This window comes from Gordionus sp. m RMFG-2023, chromosome 4, assembly GCF_954871325.1.
Source record: "Gordionus sp. m RMFG-2023 chromosome 4, tfGorSpeb1-WG-v2, whole genome shotgun sequence".
Lineage (NCBI taxonomy): Eukaryota > Metazoa > Nematomorpha > Gordioida > Chordodea > Parachordodidae > Gordionus > Gordionus sp. m RMFG-2023.
Window position 1 is genome coordinate 83275 of NC_088778.1, and position 22312 is coordinate 105586.

General features: G+C 28.6%; 1 protein-coding gene across 1 annotated transcript in view; it reads right to left on the reverse strand.

The window, feature by feature from the left end:
- The window catches only part of LOC135928066 (uncharacterized), a 96543-nt gene that overhangs the window by 73607 nt on the left and 624 nt on the right, over positions 1 to 22312 (reverse strand). The window lies entirely within an intron of this gene.

Consider the following 22312-nt stretch of genomic DNA (forward strand, 5'->3'; position numbering starts at 1 on the left):
AACATGAAATAGGTTCCCAATTAATATTAGTATAAGTATTAAATTTCCGATATACTCAGGTAATGGTAATCTTTTTTTAAGTAAATTCGGAGATATATTAAGGAGGCCTATAGAACATCGAAGCTGGATTCTTCACACAAGAAGACTACCAGAAGAAGATTATATCAAGCTCAAATCTATGTTCACCTATCGACTTCATCAATTCATCGATATTAATTCACAAATTTAGTTTATTACACCCGAGGAAATCTACATGTTAGAACTTATTATTATTTAATGCAGCTGTACAGAATAAAAATGAAAGTTACGTCAGTTGGGTAATTAGATCATGTATTTTAAAAGAAGAGTGTTTGCTACAGACGCTTCGAAAAAAGGTTTAGGTGCCGTTTTTTTATTTAACATTGAAGGAGATGGAAAAGAAAAACCTATTGCTTTTGCATCAGCATTATTGAAATCAGAAACAAACTAATGTCTGTAGTATACGCAATAAAAAAGTTTCAAGAATATCTAATTGGAACAAAATTTACAATAATTACAGACCATAAAGCACTCATATATATTTTTACAAAAGGATTAAAGGCAACACTTCCATATCAACGAGTCTTCAAAAATGGAATTTGGCGATGGGAGTACACGATTTTACAATAGTTCATAAACCTGGAAAACTTAATATAATATAAGATTGTTTATCGAGATTACCACAGAAGAATATAGAAGATATGATATTAAATATTGATAGAGAAAAGAATGATGATTTTTAGGACACACCGATAATCTTTAAAAGAATAGTGAAGGAAACAAGTGTGGATAAAGAATTAATGGAGAACATTGACAATATAAGGAATGGTGAACCTTTAATCATATGCCCAAGAATTAGAGTTTATTTATCAGATCTTCTATGAAATCAATTAGATGTTAGAATTGAAGATGGTTATGAAGCGGTAAGACATGCGTAAAGGAGCATCATGGATAACTTGCTATTATATCACTTATTTATCAAGCAAGATAAAACTAATGCGCTTATCACATTAATTATTTAGACATAAATGGGAATCATTTTAAAAATAAAACAAGGATATTTATAATTATATGCAGACAAGTATGGCTCATCATTCATTCCGCTTTCAAAGGCGATCAATATTCACAGAGGTGATCTAACAGGGGTATCCTATAGATTCTCCTATATTCTATCTAGCATTAACAAGAGCTTTGACATGTAAAATAATGTCTGGAACACATTTATTTATTAAAATTGCAGAGTTGGAAAATGTCTTTACAGAGTATGGGATTTCTAATAAACTAATTGCTACTGTTACGGATAATGCCTCCAATTTTGTCGAATCATTTAGTGAATATAGTGTAAAATTTTATAATCTTGATAATGATTTTGTTGATAAGGATGACCTAATAGAATTTAATGAAATCAATTATGGTTAGTATCGATTTAAAAAAATATTTTATTATTATTTTACCCAGACAGTCTTTCAACAAAATCTAACTCAACACATCTTATATGGGTTCACTATGGAGTAATGGGAAAATGTACAAATTATAGAATGCATGTCTAAGCTCCAAAATTTCTGAAATGATAAAGGATAACATTTATCAGCGCATAACCAGGTGGAATAACCTATACTATAGTAAAATATTCATCGTTAAAATATAAGTTGTTCGTTTTTTAAATTAAATTGTAAATTTATTCATTTTCAGTGATGAATAATTTTTCTGATTATTTAGCGCAATCATTCTTTTAATATATTATTATTATTATTTGTAAAAGATTATAATAAGGATTAATTATAAAAATTGTTTATGTCATATATAATTATATTATCAATCAATTTATATATATTTTGTAGTCGATATAAAAGGAGAAGAAAACGAAATAAAATAATTGGTTTCCTTCCAAGATTTTTTGTTATGTTTCCAAAAATTATTGTTCAAGGTGAACACACAAAATAAAGAAGGAAAAAGTAAAAGAAAAAAAATTAGAAAGTGATAAAAGGTAAAAACAATACAATATTTAAGTATATTTATACCCAATAAACTAACCCTCATACCCAACCCTTACCCTCCAACTGAGCACTTATAAAATATCAGATAAAATATAAATCGTATGAAAAAAATTTATTATAAACTGTCCCATTTTTAAAGAAGAATATATTGTTTATATTGATGCTTAACCTTCTTCTACCACACAATATTTATAATCTATTTGAAAAGGGTTTCTTAATCGAAAATAAATATTTAATTTAAATTTTTTTTTATTTAGCCCCATATACGTTATTCACTCGATGATATAAAACAAAGGAATTTTAATTAGTGTTGATACCTCAAAACGAAATAGGATGTTAAGAATCATTAAAATAATCTTTCTGGTCAGGATACTGATCAAGATCATAGACATGGTCCAAAAACCGTAAAGAATGCAAAAGGCGATCTATTGTTGATCAAAGGATTGACAATAATTTTTACTTAAAGCCTTAAACATCTGCTGGCAAAATGGATTTTTTTTCAAAATTTAGATAATTTGGAGGTATTTTTGAAATTTTTTTATTTGATTTTCCTCGTTTATTAGAGGTAAATAATTGCTTGGAAAATTTATAAATTTCTATTAAGAGTGTTTTTATCGTCTAAAATTATAAAAAGATAAAAATTATAAGAAGAGGAAAATCATTCGAATACATAAGATTGAGGCAATTTCTTTTGAATAGAAAAACGGAAAAATATAAAGTGATATCTTGTTTATCCTTATTAAATTTTTTTTGATATAATATTAACTACGTATAAAAAAATTAAAAATTTCAGCTTTGAATAATAGGGAGCAGAATCTAATATTAAAAATTCGCACTTATAGTAAATGTAAGAATTTTCATTGAGCACTCACTTTAGCGTTTTATAACCAAAGTAAATTTTCAGAAAAGATAGCGACACATTTACCATAAAAATGATTTTATCATCGTAATTAGAAGAAAATAATTTGATCATAATCAATACTACTAGCAAAATATTCAGTCCTCTTTCATAATTTTACATCAATGAAATCTATACAATTCCAATATATCAAAATTTAATTGTAGATTAATGATACAAGAAATTTAAATTACCAATCATCCTCAATTATTATACATCAATGAAATCTATACAATTCCAATATATCAAAATTTAATTGTAGATTAATAATACAAGAAATTTAAATTACCAATCATCCTCAATTATTATACATCAATTAATAACCAACAAGTTCTTTTATATTATTCCTAACATAACACTCTACATTATCAATTCTATCATTCTTACCAATCTTTACAATTTACCCTTATTTATACCAAAAACTGTTGACTATTATAAAATTGTCATCCAAACATTTTATTTAAATGTACAAAACACAATCAATATTCACACTTGAAAAGGATAATACATTTAATCTCTTATCTAATTATACTATTGATTCAAATCCTTTAAAGCAAGCTAATATTGCTAAAAAAGCAGAAAGGGTAACTGAATATTTCACAAAAAAATAAAATAATTGCCAACAGAAAATAATTCTCTACCAAAAATTTATTGAGAAATTATATTGAAAATGTGATTTCTATAAGACCACTTGCACATCATTATGCTATGATACAAAACTTTGACAATGATTTACCCCAAAAATATGACTGATAGTTAATTACATTATATTAGAAGAATATGGACTCTACAGCTTACTATTACAAGAACCCCTTCATGAACTAAATATTACAAGCTAGACTGCAAACTAATATGAATTCAAATAAATACAAAAATTAAATGATATTGAAAGTGGGATTTCTATATGATCACTTACACATAATTATACTATGAATAAATCATCTACCATAATCAAACCTCAAATATTGTATAAACTTATCAAAAATTGCCAAACATTTATTCAGTTAATATTATTTCACCAAATATTTATCCAGAAAATGATATTGAAAGTGGGATTTCTATATGATCACTTGTACATAATTATACTATGAGTAAATCATCTTCCATAATCAAACCTCAAATATTGAATAAATCTTATCAAAAATCAAAAAAAAAATAACTCATTAAACTTCCTTAATATACCAACCCACAAGAAACCCATATTTGAAGATAAAAATAATATCCATTCTTAAACTGATAAAAAATTTTAATTCATGAGCTTAACAGACCTCAGCACAGCTTCTACCAAATCTAACTTCCCTGTATGTAATAAACTCGTTAAAGTAACCAAATTGGGGCTATTGATATCTCATCGAAACCAGAAGATAAAATGTCCTCAATCTGGGCTTCCCATCTTATCACCAGCTATCCCTCGAACCCTAAATGCCTTTTCTGCCCTTGCCCTCACACAACCTATAGTTACCATTACCACGTTGACTGATGTGCCTACTAGCCCAATAGTCCCCACCTCAACCGCCGAAAATGCTCTCACATTCAATCCAACCGACTCCACAGATGTAGAAATATTTTTAGTCACACCAAAACCATTTGTGATTTCACGAATACCTAAGGGAGCAAGACTTCAAGTTGCCAAACACCTCTCAAAGAACTTGACTTCCTTGATAAATAATTATTCTTCCATAAAACACTGGCTAGGCACCCTGTCATTTGCCTTTATTATCTTGCAAGTTCCTGATCCTGCCAGCAAAAAATCTCTGACACAGCAAATCAAGGATGCTACTATCTACCCCTTACCCATCAATCACTTTTCCACATCTTTTAAAGGTGATGACACCGATAAAAATAAAAATCACAAAAATGACCTACTCACCAAGGCCAAGCTTATAACTAAAAAGCTGGATAACCTGAATGTTAAATCCGCCATACGACTGGCAACATCTGACAATAAGCTAGCTCCCTACGATCAAACAACTTATCAAGCTCTTCTCCTAAAACACCACCCACACGATCTTAAGGACGAAATACCGTCTTACCCCGAAGCTCCTCTAATTGCAACCACTTTTACCTCAAGCGAGGTTAGAAAGGCTATTCTCTCCTTCAAACGCGATTCTTCACCGGGGGTTGATGGGTTTCGCCCAATATTCCTACAGGATCTAACCGCACCTTACATCACACAACAATGCGACGTTTTGGAAAAAATTACTCAACTCATCAATTGTATGCTTGTTGGAGGCTTACCACCCGCCATTATTCCACTCCATTATGGAGCTAAACTCATCGCCCTCCATAAACCTAATAAAGATATTCGCCCTATCGCTATTGGAACCACTTGGCGCCGATTAACCGCAAAGCTAGTAGTGAGCAGAATATTGTTCACAGTATCCAATCACCTGTGCCCTAATCAATTAGGAGTCAACGTAAAAGGGGGATGTGAGGTATCCCTACACATGACCAGAATGTATCTACAAACAGACCCCAGTGACGATATCCTAATTAAGATAAATTTTTCAAACGCTTTTAACTCTCTAAAACGTATAGCGTTTCTTAATCCCATCCTTACCCTTTACCCAGAATACTCGCAGTTCATCTTCGATTGTTATGCTAGTCCATCGCATCTTCAATTTGGAGATAAATTGATTCCTTCTAGTAGTGGAATACAACACGGTGACCCTCTAGGCTCCTTTTTATTCTGTCTGGGCATTAATAGCCTAATACAAGGCATAAATGACCAATGTAAACTAAACCTTCATAACTGGTATATCGACGATGGTATACTAGGCGGCTCACCCAGCGAAATTATGAAGGCGGTCGAAATAATAAAATCCAGCGAGAGCAGTTTGGGACTGCGAATCAATCAAGACAAGAGCGAATATTGTCCTCTTGGAATCATTGACCTTAATTATGATCCTATGTTCAATCATACACCATTGAACTTCTTAACACATCTTGGATCTCCAGTGGGTAAAGACAAGTCCTTTGTCAAGTTCTTCGCCGACACTCTACTAGAGATATCCCTTATGCGCGGTACACTATCTCGCCTCCCAGCCCACCAAGCGTTCTTTCTATTAAAGAACTACCTCCTAATCCCAAAAATTCTATATACACTCCGATCGTCACGTATCTTCCAATACGACGTCAACCTCGCTGCACACGAGCTAGAGATTAAACACCTCACAGAGGATATACTCAATCTCAAATTCGGAGACCTATCTTGGCTACAAGCTACCTTGCCAACCAAATCCGGCGGCATTGGCATACGATCGCCTTCCCTACTCTCTGTTAGTGCGTTCATATCCTCTCGCCTGTCCTGCGAGCCCATCATACACGCACTCACAAAACATCCTGACCCTTTACTTCCCCAGGCAATTGATCTATGGAAATCTCTTTCATTAGTCGATCCTCCCTCATCGGCACTACAGAAGGACTGGGATAAGCCTCTAGTTGGCAACTCCGTTGCATTCCTTAGAGCCAACCCGAGGACCATTCTCTACTCTTCTCCATTTCCGCAGACAGCGGGTATGAATTTCTCGAAGCTTTTCCATCGCGAAACCTTGACCAGCTCCTAAGCAATGATGAGCTAAGTCACGCCATCGGTCTAAGACTTAATTGTGATATAGAAATACCCTATCACTGCATCCTTTGTCAAACGCCGGTCAACTACAAAGGCCGTCACTCTTTACACTGCAAACGCTGTAGAGGCAGATTCATTAGACATTCAAAATGCAATGATACTATTGCCAGGGCCCTAAAATCTGCCGGTATCCCATCAGCCCTCGAACCTACTGGACTCTACAATTCTGATGGTAAGCGTCCCGATGGCTCTACCATGATCCCTTGGAAGAGGGGGGAATTCCTAACCTGGGATTTCTCATGCATCGATCCCCTTGCCCCTTCCAATATAAATAGAGATGCTATAGTAGACGCCGAGACGAATAAACTCGCTAAGTATTCGCCATCGCTTCCGACCAATTACACATTCCTACCACTAATCGCCACGACTCTAACGTCGTTCGGCTCTCATGCCCTGGCCTTCTTTAAAGAGCTGGAGAAACGGATCTCTACTAGGACCGAAGATCCCAACGAGGGTTACTACCTATGCCAAAGATTAGCCCTCAATATAATAAAATCCAATTACCTCAGCTTCATATTCTCAATGACTGATACCCACTAATCACAGAATCGGCGATGAGAAGAGCAATTAAGAACAAGAGAGGGATATTCAAATGGAAGTCAACAAAAGAACCAAACCCTAATCACAGAATCGGCGATAAGAAAAGCAATTAAGAACAAGAGAGGAATATTCAGATGGAAGAAGAAAAACTGAAGGGCAAACTATGAAAACTCATAATTCTTTTAAATCATATGCTCAATTTATTATATTAATTTACTATATATTTATTTATATTATTTAAATATATTATTATTTATCCTTAAAAGATATACTAACAAATATGATTATTTTTTAAATTGACATATTAATGAAATTTACTATTATATTGATCGTTATTATATCATACATTTTATATTACGCCTATAATGAATAATTAAGATAATAAAAGAATTTTACAGATAAAAATAAAAAATAAAATTTTAAATTTTCGCCCCAAAATTATATACATCTTGTTAGTTTGAAAAAAAAAGATTATGTGACTCATTAATAGTCATATTTAATAAATGGTTTGAACCTTGTAGTAATTGCGTAACTACGAGGGAAGAGCAGAGTAGTACATTTTATGGAGAATAAGTGCCCATACCATTTGTGGTTAAATGGGAGTTAATCAACTTAACTTATTTTATTAATTATTTTAAATATTCATTCTAATTATATATGTATTTTATGTTCTTCACCAATAATTAATAAAAATTGCATTTTATATTTGACTATAATAATTTAATTTTATAATGATAAAAAATAATATATAAAGTATCTTGTATTGAAGATTGATATTTTCAATATGATACTAGTATCTCTATTAAAGATTCACTTATTTAAAACAATCTGTATCTCTCTAGATTCTTTTTCCAAAGAACCTCCCCAACTCTGATTTATTATGTTATTAAAGTTTTATTTATAAAATTTTTATATTATAAATTTAAATATTTTTAAAATATGTTTTTTTAAAAAATATGGTATTTGATAAAATAAAAAAAAAATTTCTTTAATTATTCGTCTAAATTGAAATTCAAATAATTTTTGCAAATCAATAATCTTTTAATCAGCATAATTAATTAATTAAATAAATACTATAATATAAATGCCAACAAGCGTAAAATATAATATTGGATCAATTTTAAATGACTCAAAAAGACTAATGCATATAGCCTTAGACTTAAATTTATAAATAAGGGAAACTAAATGTGGCCAAGTTCCAACATCTGGATGCAGGATCTAAACTACAGGCTCCACCTCATAGTAGTATAAAAATTACATATACCCACTGATTTTAAACAGGAAAATAAAAATACTAATTTAACTAAATGATATAATTACTTTTATATTAATTTAACAACTTTCCCAGATAATAATAATTTTCAATATGATACGTTTTAAACCATAATTTATCACCGACCTCTATCGTTCTAGAAGGTGATATGACTTTCGCCAATATATTGTCTCTTATTTCTGTACGTTTAATTAGATCCCAAGAGGTGCTTGTCTTGTATGGAAACATTTTACTAGACTGAATGCCCGTTGTAGTATTGAGTGTGATTCGATGATATAACAAAAACCTTTCTAAGGGCAATATTTTACCCGACTTTATTATTCTCCAAGCTTCTTTTTGTGTGTATTTTAAAAGTCCTTATAATCCTCTCAGCCAACTCATTAGACTACTGGTGGTATGCCAACGTCAGTGTGTGCTTTAACCTGTGATCTTAGCAAAACATTTCGAATAATTTAACGCTGGTTGTGCCATTATTCTCACAATTTGATACGGCAACCCAAATAAGCTTATGATTCGGATCAATTCGATGATCTGTCCAGTCGTGATGGAGTTCATCAATTTGATCATGGGAAATTTACCATAAGCATCAACTATCACAGCCAATATTTTTGAAAAAACGACCCTGCGTAATCGATTTGCACTCTTTCAAAAGACTTATTAGTGGCAATCCAAGCGACCTCTGTGTTTTTTGGTCTGTCTGCCCAAACATTGCATGAATCACAACTTTGTGTCGTTGTTCATGTTTGTGTTGATATCGGGTCACCAGATGTAGTCACTATCCAATGGTGTTGTCCTGTGTGCCTCCAAGTGTCTTTATTCAATTCCCTCAGAATCGATTTTCTCATATTGAATGGTATGATCACTTTGGATTCGTTGCAAAGGCAATTATTAACTATGCTCAATATATTTTCCATGAACCTGTAAATTTTATTGTGTATCCTTTCTTATATCACTAATAACGCCGTGATCTTTTTATCGTTTTGAATTTCTAGAACTACTTTCTCGAACTTTATCGTTAAGTCCCATACCTCCTCGCATGATTCGACATCTTCCATCACGTGCACCTCTTCAATGTACGCAGCTAAAAGAAATCTGGATAAACAATCGGGTACCACGTTGAGCTTGTACGATCTGTGGACTATCTTGTAATCGTGAGCACCAATTGTTTTTTTCATTTTTGGAATCTCATCGACATGGCTGTGTTATCTTTTAAGCCTTTAGATAAATAGATATCAGGGCCTTGTGGTCCGTTGTAACCTCCAAATGAGCTATTATTGGGATCTCTTGACGGCGAAGATTATTGCCAATGCTTCTCTCTGTATGTTAGTGTAGTTGACCTCAGCCTTTAACAACAACCTCGAGGCAAAATTTATGGGCCTTTCCTCACCGCAATAGGTAGGTTGGGGTTAAAGAAGCTTAATTTTAGTGGTTGACTAATGAGCATTTTTAATTTGTCTAAAATATTTTTTTTTGACTTTCGTCCTAAGACCATTTCTCCTTGTTCACAATTTTGTACAGTGATCAGCTTCGTTGGCTAAGTTGTTTAGAAAATTGGCCATTCCCAAGAAGGTGGCAAGCTCTTCTATAGATTTTGGTTCGGACATGCTGGTGATGCGTCGATTTTTTATCATTCGGATGTATGTCCCCTGTGTTGATATAGTGGTCTAAGAAAATAGTGTCCTTCATGAATTCGCTTTTGAAAAAGTAACGTATTAATCAGTTTTTTTTGAATTCTTTCATATACATTTTTGATGTTTTCAAATGTTTTTCGTATACCACCTGCGATTTGTTTTCGATGGTCATAGAGATAGTATATTCTCGTGATCTCGTTAATCGTATCTATTTTGACCTTCTTAATGATGCGTTGGATGCCACTAAATTTGCATTCTTTGTTGAGTCTGGCTATGCGCATAACTCATAAACGTCTCCTTCTTGCTTTGCATGGCAGTATAGATTATGGAGAGTTTAGCATTATCGGTCTTCGAAATTTGTGTCAGGAAAACTTTAAAGCGGCCATTTCCTAGCTGGAAATCTTGCTTTTATTGAAGAAACTTTGTAATTTCCCTATGTAGGCGCTGTTATCTCTTCTAAATTTAGAAAAGTCCATCGTGGAAAATTCAGTCATGAATATGGAGTTTGATGCATCCATCATTAAGGAATTTAATTTGGATATAAGCATTATATTTGTAAAAAAAAATTATATATGAATTGCAAGTAAGAGCGAAAATACATAACATTCCCTGGCCTCCATGATGTGACAAGCGATAATAGATTTTTTATTACAACAAAAAATATATCGTACATTAATATTACATATGGTAAAAAATTAGTTTAAACGTGATATATTAACACACACAAAATTTAGAATTGGCGAGTGACAAATTGAATAGTGATTTATATAGAGAATTTTTTCTAATTTGTCCTATATATTAGGCAGTATATTTATGTTTTAGATTAAATATGTGTAAAAACTTTGGTATGTAAATAAAAACATTTTTGAATTAAGAATAGGAAGTGATAAACGGATATCAATATTAATATTGAGTCAAATTTATTAATTTATATCTCTAATATATATTTTTTGTTAATGTTTTTACTAATCTATTAAATATAATATGGTTATTAGTAGAAGGAAGATTAAATAGGGGGAAGGTGGGGAGGGGGGTGTCATCAATTTATAAAAATCATGTAATAATATGTATGATCCTTATAAAAAAATATATATATAGAAGGATTAAATCGATTAATTATATATTTCTCTATTAATTTAAATAAAAAATGATAATGAAAATTTAGATAATTTGGAGGGATTCGTGAAATATTTTATTTGATTTTCCTCGTTTAATACAGCTATATAATAAAATTTTTAAATTACCACTGATATTCATTCCGTCTAAAATTATAAATACATAAAGATTAAAAGAAGAGGAAATCATTCGAATACATAAGATTGAGGCAATTTTTTTTGAATAGAAAAACGGAAAAATATAAAGTGATATCATGTTCTCGTTATTAAATTTTTTTGAAATAATATTAACTAGGATTTAAAAATAATTATAGGGAGCATCTGATATCAAATATTCGCACTTAAAGTAAATATAAGAATTTTCACTTAAATATATGATTTTTATATTAAAGGAATGCTACTCATATAAAAATGTTAATAGATTATACTACAATGTAAAATAAATGAAATAACAAAAATCATTCTACAAAGTAAAAGACTACTTTACGGTAAAAAATTAATTTAAACGTAATATATTAACATACACAATTTAAAATTGGCGAGTGACAAATTGAATTGTGATATATATATTATAAATATTTTTAGAGAAATTTTTTCAATTTGTTCTACATATTGGGCAGAATATTTTTGTTTATGATTAAATATGTCTAAAAATTTTAGTATGTAAATAAAAACATTTTTGAATTAAGAATAGGAAGTGATAAACCGATATCAAGGATAATATTGAGTCAAATATATTAATTTATATCTCTAATATATATTTTCTGTTAATGTTTTTACTAATCTATTAAATATAATATGGTTATTAGTAGAAGGAGGATTATTGGTGGAAAGGGGGGGGGGGGTGTCATCAATTTATAAAAATCATGTAATAATATGTATGATCTTTTTGGAAAAAAAATATATATAAGGATTAAAACGATCTATTTCTCTGTTAATATAAATAAAAAATGGAAATTATTATCAGAAGAATAGTTAGTATAAAAAAATATAAAATATTATATTATCTTTATTGAATTAATATAGAAATTATTTCGATAACTAGTCTCCTAAAATGAAATTGAAATAGGTTTTTCAAATCAATAATCTTTTATAGTTATTAACACAATTAATTAATTAAATAAATACTATCAAAATATAATACAAGCATTGACTATAAAAAATTAATATTGGATCAATTATAAAATGACACATAAATGTCTAAGTCCATATTGCCTTACACTATAATATATAAAGGAAAATAAATTTGGTCTCCATAGTTCAACATCTGGTTACCCAATATCCAAACTACAGGCTACACCTCTTAGTAAAATACCATCTAGCACATTACATATACCCACTAATATCAAATGGATTTAACTAAATCATCTTATGACTTTTATAATAATTTGACAAATTCATAATAATATATTTTCAATATGATTCTATAATAAAAAAAATCATAATTTAATTTTGTAATAATCTTGATCTATCACGAGCTATAAAAAACTCATGAATAAATACTTCCCATATCTAAAATGTCATTCATAAATATAATACTAATAGAATCCTCTCTTATTTGTTCAATCAACATTACAAGATTGTAATAATTTATTATTATAGGAAAGGTTATTCCATTTTAATTAACATCCCTTAGTAGTAGAAGGCAAAGATAGTTCCATATCAAATTCTATCAAAGATAATTTGTAAAATTTTTAAATAATAAAAAGATATGAATTACATTACATTTTCACTACCTTTTTGTTATACCCTTATACAAACACCTAATAAGTGATATTGCTCTCTCATGCAAACTCAATCTACACGTTTTGTACCTTTACGATTGTACTATCGGGGACCATTTCTTCAATCCATAATTGTCTAAATATATTCAACAAACACTTTGATGAAAATAATTTATCCTTAAATATAAATGAATGCGAAATTTATCCTTTTCCGCTTCCAATAGACACCATATTTTATAACTTTAAACGGACACTCTTACAAGATTTCAGTATATTAGGAACCCCATTGGGAGGTGCAGAGGCAGGTTTTAATTTTATAAATAATCATCTTAAATCACTATTCCCCAAACTATCGATCTCAAAAATATTACCCATCCATCAAGCATATTAGATTCTCAAAAACGCCCTTTTATTACCACAAATCCAGTATTGTTTAAAAACATCTGGTACCTTCTCTTTTGAAATTCTTCTAAAAGAAGACGAACAAAAGACATTACAAATGAAGACAGAGTTATTAAACATAAAACTCGATTCTAAATCATGGCTTCAAGCAATCTCCATTGTAAATCCGGAGGACTAGGCCTAAGATCGCCATTTTATATAGCCCTTGTTTCCTTCATCTCATTAACCTTATTAGTAAAAAATATTACCTCGCAAATTATTACCATCGATAAAGATAATTTATTAGATGAAGCCTTACGTTGTTGGAATATTAATGTCTTACCAAACACAGCCCCGCCAGATTCAACGAAACAAAAAGATTAGGATCAAGGATTGGTATCTCATTCCTTAGCTTACCTCAACTTGAGCTATGACCACTAATATAAATCCCTCCTAAGATCACTTAATTTCAACAACTCTGGCCATGAATGGTTAGATTCAAATCCCAGCATTTTAAATAACCATCAATAGATAACGACGCTTTTCGATATGCAATTTAGACACAAATGGGAAGCATTTTAGAAATAAAACAAGGATATTTATAATTATATGCAGACAAGTATGGCTCATCATTCAATCTGCTCTTAAAAGCGATCAATATTCACAGAGGTGATCTAACAGGGGTATCCTGTAGATTCTCCTATATTCTATCTAGCATTAACAAGAGCTTTAGCATAAATAATGTCTGGAACACATTTATTTATTAAAATTGCAGAGTTGGAAAATGTCTTTACAGAGTATGGGATTTCTAATAAACTAATTGCTACTGTTACGGATAATGCCTCCAATTTTGTCCAATCATTTAGTAAATATAGTTAAAATTTTATAATCTTGACAATGATTTTGACGATAAGGATGAACTAATAGAATTTAATGAGATCAAGATATTTATAATTATATGCAGACAAGTATGGCTCATCATTCAATCCGCTCTTAAAAGCGATCAATATTCACAGAGGTGATCTAACAGGGGTATCCTGTAGATTCTCCTATATTCTATCTAGCATTAACAAGAGCTTTGGCATAAATAATGTCTGGAACACATTTATTTATTAAAATTGCAGAGTTGGAAAATGTCTTTACAGAGTATGGGATTTCTAATAAACTAATTGCTACTGTTACGGATAATGCCTCCAATTTTGTCGAATCATTTAGTGAATATAGTGTAAAATTTTATAATCTTGACAATGATTTTGTTGATAAGGATGACCTAATAGAATTTAATGAAATCAATTATGGTTAGTATCGATTTAAAAAAATATTTTATTATTATTTTACCCAGACAGTCTTTCAACAAAATCTAACTCAACACATCTTATATGGGTTCACTATGGAGTAATGGGAAAATGTACAAATTATAGAATGCATGTCTAAGCTCCAAAATTTCTGAAATGATAAAGGATAACATTTATCAGCGCATAACCAGGTGGAATAACCTATACTATAGTAAAATACATCGTTAAAATATAAGTTGTTCGTTTTTTTAAATTAAATTGTGAATTTATTCATTTTTGGTGATGAATAATTTTTCTGATTAATAGCGCAATCATTCTTTTAATATATTATTATTACTATTTGTAAAAGATATTAATAAGGATTAATTATAAAAATTGTTATTTCATATGTTTTTAAAATAATTATATTATCAATCAATTTATATTTATTTTGTAGTCGATATAAAAGGAGTAGAAAACGAAATAAAATAATTGGTTTCCTTCCAAGATTTTTTGTTATATTTCCAAAAATTATTGTTCAAGGTGAACACACAAAATAAAGAAGGAAAAAGTAAAAGAAAAAAAATTAGAAAGTGATAAAAGGTAAAAACAATACAATATTTAAGTATATTTATACCCAATAAACAAACCCTCCTACCCAACCCTAACCCCCCAACTGAGCAGTTATAAAATATCAGATAAAATATAAATCGTATGAAAAAATTTTATTATAAACTGTCCCATTTTTAAAGAAGCGTATATTGTTTATATTGATGCTTAACTTTCTTCTACCACACAATATTTATAATCTATTTGAAAAGGGTTTCTTAATCGAAAATAAATATTTAATTTAAATTTTTTTTTATTTAGCCCCATATACGTTATTCACTCGATGATATAAAACAAAGAAATTTTAATTAGTGTTGATACCTCAAAAGGAAATAGGATGTTAAGAATCATTAAAATAGTTTTTCTGGTCAGGATACTGATCAAGATCATAGACATGGTCCAAAAACCCTAAAGAATGCAAAAGGCGATCTATTGTTGATCAAAGGATTGACAATAATTTTTACTTAAAGCCTTTAACCTTGCCGGCAAAGTGGATTTTTATCAAAATTTAGATAATTTGGAGGGATTTTTGAAATTTTTTTATTTTATTTTCCTCGTTTATTAGAGGTATATAATTGCTTGGAAAATTTATTAAATTAAATTTAAATATCAGAGTTGTTAAAGTATCTAGATTCAAAAATGACGTATCTGTGATATATTTGTAAAAGTATCGGTAGCTAAATACTATTTTTAGGTATCTGTATCTGTTTTTAGATACTTTTAAAGATACATTTTTATATAAAAAATATTTCAATGTTCCCTAGTCCCTCTAAAAAAACAAACGAGGAATTTAAGATTCTGGTAAAATCTAATCATTGACCTTAATATCAAGATGTTTTATAATAAAAATTTGCGAATAACTTAATTTGAACACATTTTTCAAGATTAAATTATGAAAAACAAACATGTTATATAATATAATGAATATTACTTGCACAAATAGTTTTTTTTATATGATGAAATCCCTTTGATTTAACATAAAAAGGCTCTTCTATAAATTTCATAAGTGTTCAAAATATCTTTAGGATTTCTTTTTAACGAATTTCATTTTAACGTCAATATGGTTTTTTCAATTAAATTTAAAAATACTGATTTTAAACGAAGGGCATTTAGCATATTTAGAAAAGAATTAAGTGAATTTTAGAAAATTTTATCATTTTAACTTAATACAATGTATATGAGTTTTTACATAAAATTTTTATATTTTTAACGATTACAAAGTTAAGATTAAAATTGTCTGGAATTCATAGGGTAGATTTTGTAAACAAACTTCCAGTAAGATGAGATTTTTATCATTTAAGAAAATGAGCTCAAATAAATAGTTTAAAGTTGAAAATATAACACATGTACCGAACTATATTAATGATGAGTATTTTTTCTTTTATAGTTAAGATTATTATAGACTAATTATTAAATAAAATTGTTTTTATATTTAGAATATCTAATGATTCAAATTTTTTCGCAGATCAGTAGTTCGGTTCAGATTCCTGTAATAATTTTTTTAGTTATTCAGATTCGATTGTCGTTTGTTCGATAATAACAGTTTATACTGATTTAACCGTTCAATTTTAATTTCTACCAGGGTTTTGAACCAGGAGTCGAAACCTGAACCAGAACAATCCCATTTTACTGAATCCGAACTCATTTTTTTAAATTTAGGGTTAAGGGTTCAATTTATAAAATAATAAACTTTTATTAATTTTAAAAAATATATTACATAAAATATTAAAATTAGATACAAAAAACCTATTAATAATTTAAAACATAATTTTGTTTTTTAATTTTCAATTTATTAACATATTTTTGTGAAAATCATTTTTGGTGTAATCCTTTTTATAATATTTTAGAATCACGAAGTAAATAGCTTTTATTAACTGTAATTTGCAATTGACTGTCAAAGTTAGGCATAAAAAATCTCAGCATTCTGTAATATTTGAATATACTTCAAATGGGGGTTTGATGAGATTATTTTAAATTTTTTTTTTAATTTTTTTTAATTAAAGGTTAGAAAATAGATTGGTGTGTTAAGATTGTGGGTAAAACAGCTTCAGTTGGAGCTAAAGATACCCAAGCTGTCAAGGCTGGATTTAAATTTATCTTTAGGAGAGATAAAAGAAGATATCATGGCGTTATTGATAAAACGCGATGCCAAAAATGAGGAAAGAGATATAAAATTTAATGGATATAAACCTAAATCACCCATTTTCGAGGGTAATTGTGAGAAACCCCAATTAAAATCTTTCAATTTAATATTTAAAATATTTTCTAATAAACTTCAAAAAAAATTATAAACACGATTAATAATTTCATTATTTAAAAAAAGGAAGATCTAAAAATATGTAAAATCTTTGGTAAAAATAAATATATAAAAGAAAAAAGCTCTGGTATGAAGGAATTTCTTTTAAAATATTTTCAAGTCCTAATAAGCCTTCAAAAAATTTTTCAACGAACACCTCACAGTTGGAAAAACTGTTTAAAGGTGAACCTAGAAGATTAATTTCACTTTTTTTAATGATTTTAAACCCTTGGACTTCGAGAGTATTTGAATTTAAAAGGCATATTTCAGATTTAGCTTTATTTAGAGTAAAGCCTATGTTTAGAGAATTCTTCTCTATATATACTATCGCTGCAAGAATATTTTTAGAAGGTACGCAAATGGTACCAGCATCTAGATACCATATGTTAAAATCTAAATTAAAAAAGGATTTTAAACAATGAACTAGGTTATGTATACCTAAACTAAAGATCAGAGGGCCCAAAGGGTCTCCTTGTTGATTACCTTCGTCAGAATGAAATTGTATATTTCCCGAATTTGAGAGGGGTTCTACAGCCATAAGGCTGTTCAATAAATGTTGCATAAACTGAGAGTTTTTCATAAAAAATGTTCAAAAATACTTTTCTGGATAAAGAATTAAAAGCATTTTTTAAATCATGCTTACAGACTAAGACGTCTGGAGGAGGATCTTCGATATATATGCGAAGTGAGTGAGCGGCTATTTCGCATCCCCATTTATTACCAAAGCCTAATTGATGTTTTTGGAGCATTTTTGAAGCATCAGGTTTGATGCCCTCAACGATTATTTTAGCTAATAGTCTCCTAAAAATAGACCCTACTGCAATTGGCCGAATTCCACCATCAGGGTTAGAAAATTAATCTTGCGCCAAAAAGAATTTGGTGAACTTGACTAGGTAAATCATTGTTCAATATATTTTCACTAAGTATTACCAATGAATTTACAAATGAATCTTGATAAGGATTTTTAGGGTTAATTAAATATTGGAAATAAGAGGGGCCAAAACCGTCAATTCCCTCTGCAAAGTTTTTATTAAAAGATAAAACTGTTTTAATTAGTTCTTCCTTATCTATTTTGATTAAATTAGATTTTAAAAGATCTTCAGGAAAAGCTTGAGGGTGCAATTCTTTTAATAAAGTGAAAGTATGTTCATCAAATGGAGCCAATTTATCATTAGATGAAGCTAAGAGCTCCATATACGTACCCTTGGTCTATTTTTATTGAGATAATTTAGCTAAGAGCTCCACATACGTCCCCTTGGTCTATTTTTATTTAGATAATTTTACATTTATGGGCAAATTCAGATGTAGCCCTTACATCAGGAACGTAATTTTCCATTTCTAAGTCATAAAAATGGTCTATTTTATATCTTATATATTCATGCAAAATAGTTTTTTTATTTTTATCTGTAGGTTTAATTAAGACTTTAAAAGGAAAAGTTAAAAGATTCTCCCAAGCTTTAAGGGAATTTAAATTTGAATTAACAATAGATGTTGTTAAAAAATTAGAAATTAAAGACCTTGATTTAACTGCTAGGTGGATTAAGGTTGGTGGTTTTTCCCACTTTAAAAAATTATCATAAAAATCAGAATAAAAATTTTGAGTTATAATGGAGGTTGTTTCAATTTTGTTGTACAAAATTGAAGGGGGTTTACCAGAGTTTATACATGGTTTTAATCTGGGCCCATGTTTATAAAAACAAATAGCTTGGGTTAAGATTATATTTCTATGGCAGGCATTACAAATGCTTGACATACCCATTGTAAAAGGGGGAAAATAGGAGAAGGGTGGGGGGGGGGGTATATGAGATAAATTAACTTAGAACTCTACATGATTGAAATAAGTATTTTCATCAAATGGTGGTCTTTAGATATTGGTCATCTTTTATCAGATCCCTATTTAATTTTACAATATTTAAAAAATTTAAAGAAAAACTATTTTGGACATTGCTCGCCTTTTATATAATGTTTAAAATTTTTTATCTATAAAATCATTATAATTATAATTTAAATTAGTCAAGAACCATTAGACATGACTATTTTTATCTAATACCTTTATCCAAATTTTATTATAAACATTAATTAGATTTAGGTTTATTGAAAAGTCTAATTAGAAATAATCAATTTTTTTGCCTAAAATCAAAGCTGTTTTAATCTTAAGGTTAAGTTTTTCATAGCACAAATCATAAGCATTTTTGAAAATATTTACCTAAATCTCGAATACGGCTGACTGTTTGTATAAATGATAATTAAATATTTTAAGAAAGCCTTTAGTCATTAATAAAGTTAACATTACTTATAGATTTACAATCACTCCCTGTTTATATAAATAATAAAAAATATTATATAATCTTTTGCACTTATAAAACGAGGGCTTATATTTTTTAACATTTAGTATTATATAAAAAGTTAAGTACATCTTAATAAGGTGTCTTAATGTCTATTTGGCCGGATAGAATCGTCCAATATCCTAATCTAGATTCTATCTAATCCTATTTTAATGATCCCATTTGAACTTCATCCAGTTTTCAGTAAATATCGCCAACTCACGCCGCTAGCAGGAAATATTTATTACGCAAAAGTAAAACTCTGATAAAACTGACCATACTGTAAGGCAAACCGTTGATATTAATTTAAAAGTGACGTGATTTCGAAATTTTTAAATACTTTTTGATTATATTTTTATATTTTATAAATTTATAACAAAATTGATTTTGGTATAATATTTAATCATATTTAAAAAAATCTTAACTAAACGATCTTATCTAAAAATTATCTTTTTCAAAATTTGTTATTTTAATAACAAAATAACAAGCTACATAAATTCATATCTTCTTTTGAGGCAATTTTTCCTCATCAACATTTGTCTTTTATGATTTTTGAAGAATTAAACATGGATTTCATTTTAAATATTTTTTAAAAATTATTAATTATCTTTTTATCAATTGATAATTAAAACACATACAGAATTAAAATGTATTTAAAACACATGAAATACATTTATTTTTCTAAATTATACAAAGATAATGTAAAATTTATGAATAAAAAAGATTATATATTGATAATAAAAAGTAAAATTGAATTTGTTTCTATTTTTTGATACGTTGATTATTTCTTTTCCTTCATTCCTTTTCTAAAACTTGTATCAATATTAAATTCTATCTAAATCAATATTAAGGTGAAGACAATGCAAAGAAAAAAATTAATAAATCTTTTTATTATTAAAGTATGGCACTAAAGAATAGAAACCAATAAATTTATCCCCACCTCACGTAATTAAGAGTCAATTAAACAATGAAATTTTTTTTCCAACAAATATTTTTTAAAAAAATAGAATGTTTCAATATTTGCGGAATCATATGCATTTTCTCCGTTTTAATTTAAAATTCATCAAACCGATAAATTCTCATCTTTTTCAGATTTAAACCATTAATTATCAAACAAAACAAGGCATTTACAACACCTCTTTTAGAAAAATTATTTGTCAGTAATGGAAGTAATTAATTAATTTTTTATTTATTATCATGCTTGTATATTTGCTTTATGATTTTAAGTTTATTTTATATATAGGCATTTTATATTTCTATTAACTTGTTTTGTTATGGTTAATAAAAATTGTTGCCCATTATATGCCCGTTGAAGCTCTTGGTTTAGATAAAAACAACAGTTGATGGCTTAGTTACAGTTATAGGAAATAATAAAGGTTAATTTTACCCAGTATTAAGCCTTTAAACATTTATTGAATTATATATAGGCAAGAACATTATTAAAATATGTTTTTTAATGAGAGAACAAAAATAATTTTAAAAAATTGGCCCCTAATGATTGCTATTTTAATATAACTACTATTTTTGGGGGAGATTAAATTATTAAAGAATGAGTCCCAAAACTTGGTTTACTGAATTATATTATATATTATATTTCAAAAAAAAGAAGTATATTTTTTTATTCAGAAGAAAAAGTTGCAATCTAAAATTGAGAAAATATAATAGTTATGGGTGTAACTAATTGGGAAACCGTTAACGAATAAAAATGTTATGATATTTAAATATGTATATTTACCTAATGAAACTAAATAGAAAAAATAGAAGAAAATTAGATAAATAAATAATATGGATATCCACGTGTGACATGATACACAATTTGAAAATTGGTTTAATACCCTTAATGGCGCAGTGTAAATTACAGTAACTAACGTACCAATATAAAAACTCAATAAATTTGATTTTAAACGATATTTGACAATTAGAATTTTAATATTTTTTTTAAATCGTATTTATTCTTTTAAATAAAATATAACGAATAGGAATAAACATTGTTTGATTAGTTCATTATAATTTTTAATAATGTTATGAGCCCAAAATATTTCAAAAAATTTTAGAATAATTTGAATTTTTTTTAAATGTTAGTTTTGTATATTAATTTTCTATCATGAAATAAACATCATAAAATATTTTATAGAAAAAATGCATAATAGCAAAATTGTTCATTTTTTCCCCAAATCTAACCTCTTCATATTTTAGTTGATTCTTAAAAACAGAGGATTTAAATAGAAATAGAATTTCACGTTATTTCCTTTTTTAGCGTTTAATAGAAATGAAAAAAATTTCAAACTATTTTCATAGGCGAAGCAAGATCAACAAAATGAATTCTATAACTAACATTATATCCGTGCATTGTTAGAATATTACACTTTAAAGCCTTTACTGGCACGATATACAGTTTCAAAAATCAAATGTCTATGGATAAAATAGCTTCTCAATTGGTCATTTAATTGCCAAAGATTAGAATGTTACCTGATGCACGATGAGTGTTTAGCAGTTTTCCTGTTGTAAAAGTAGTTTGGAATAATTATAAAGTCCTTATTCGCAATCAGATATTTAATTAATCTAAAATAACAATTTAAAATTTATCGGGCCATCTATTTC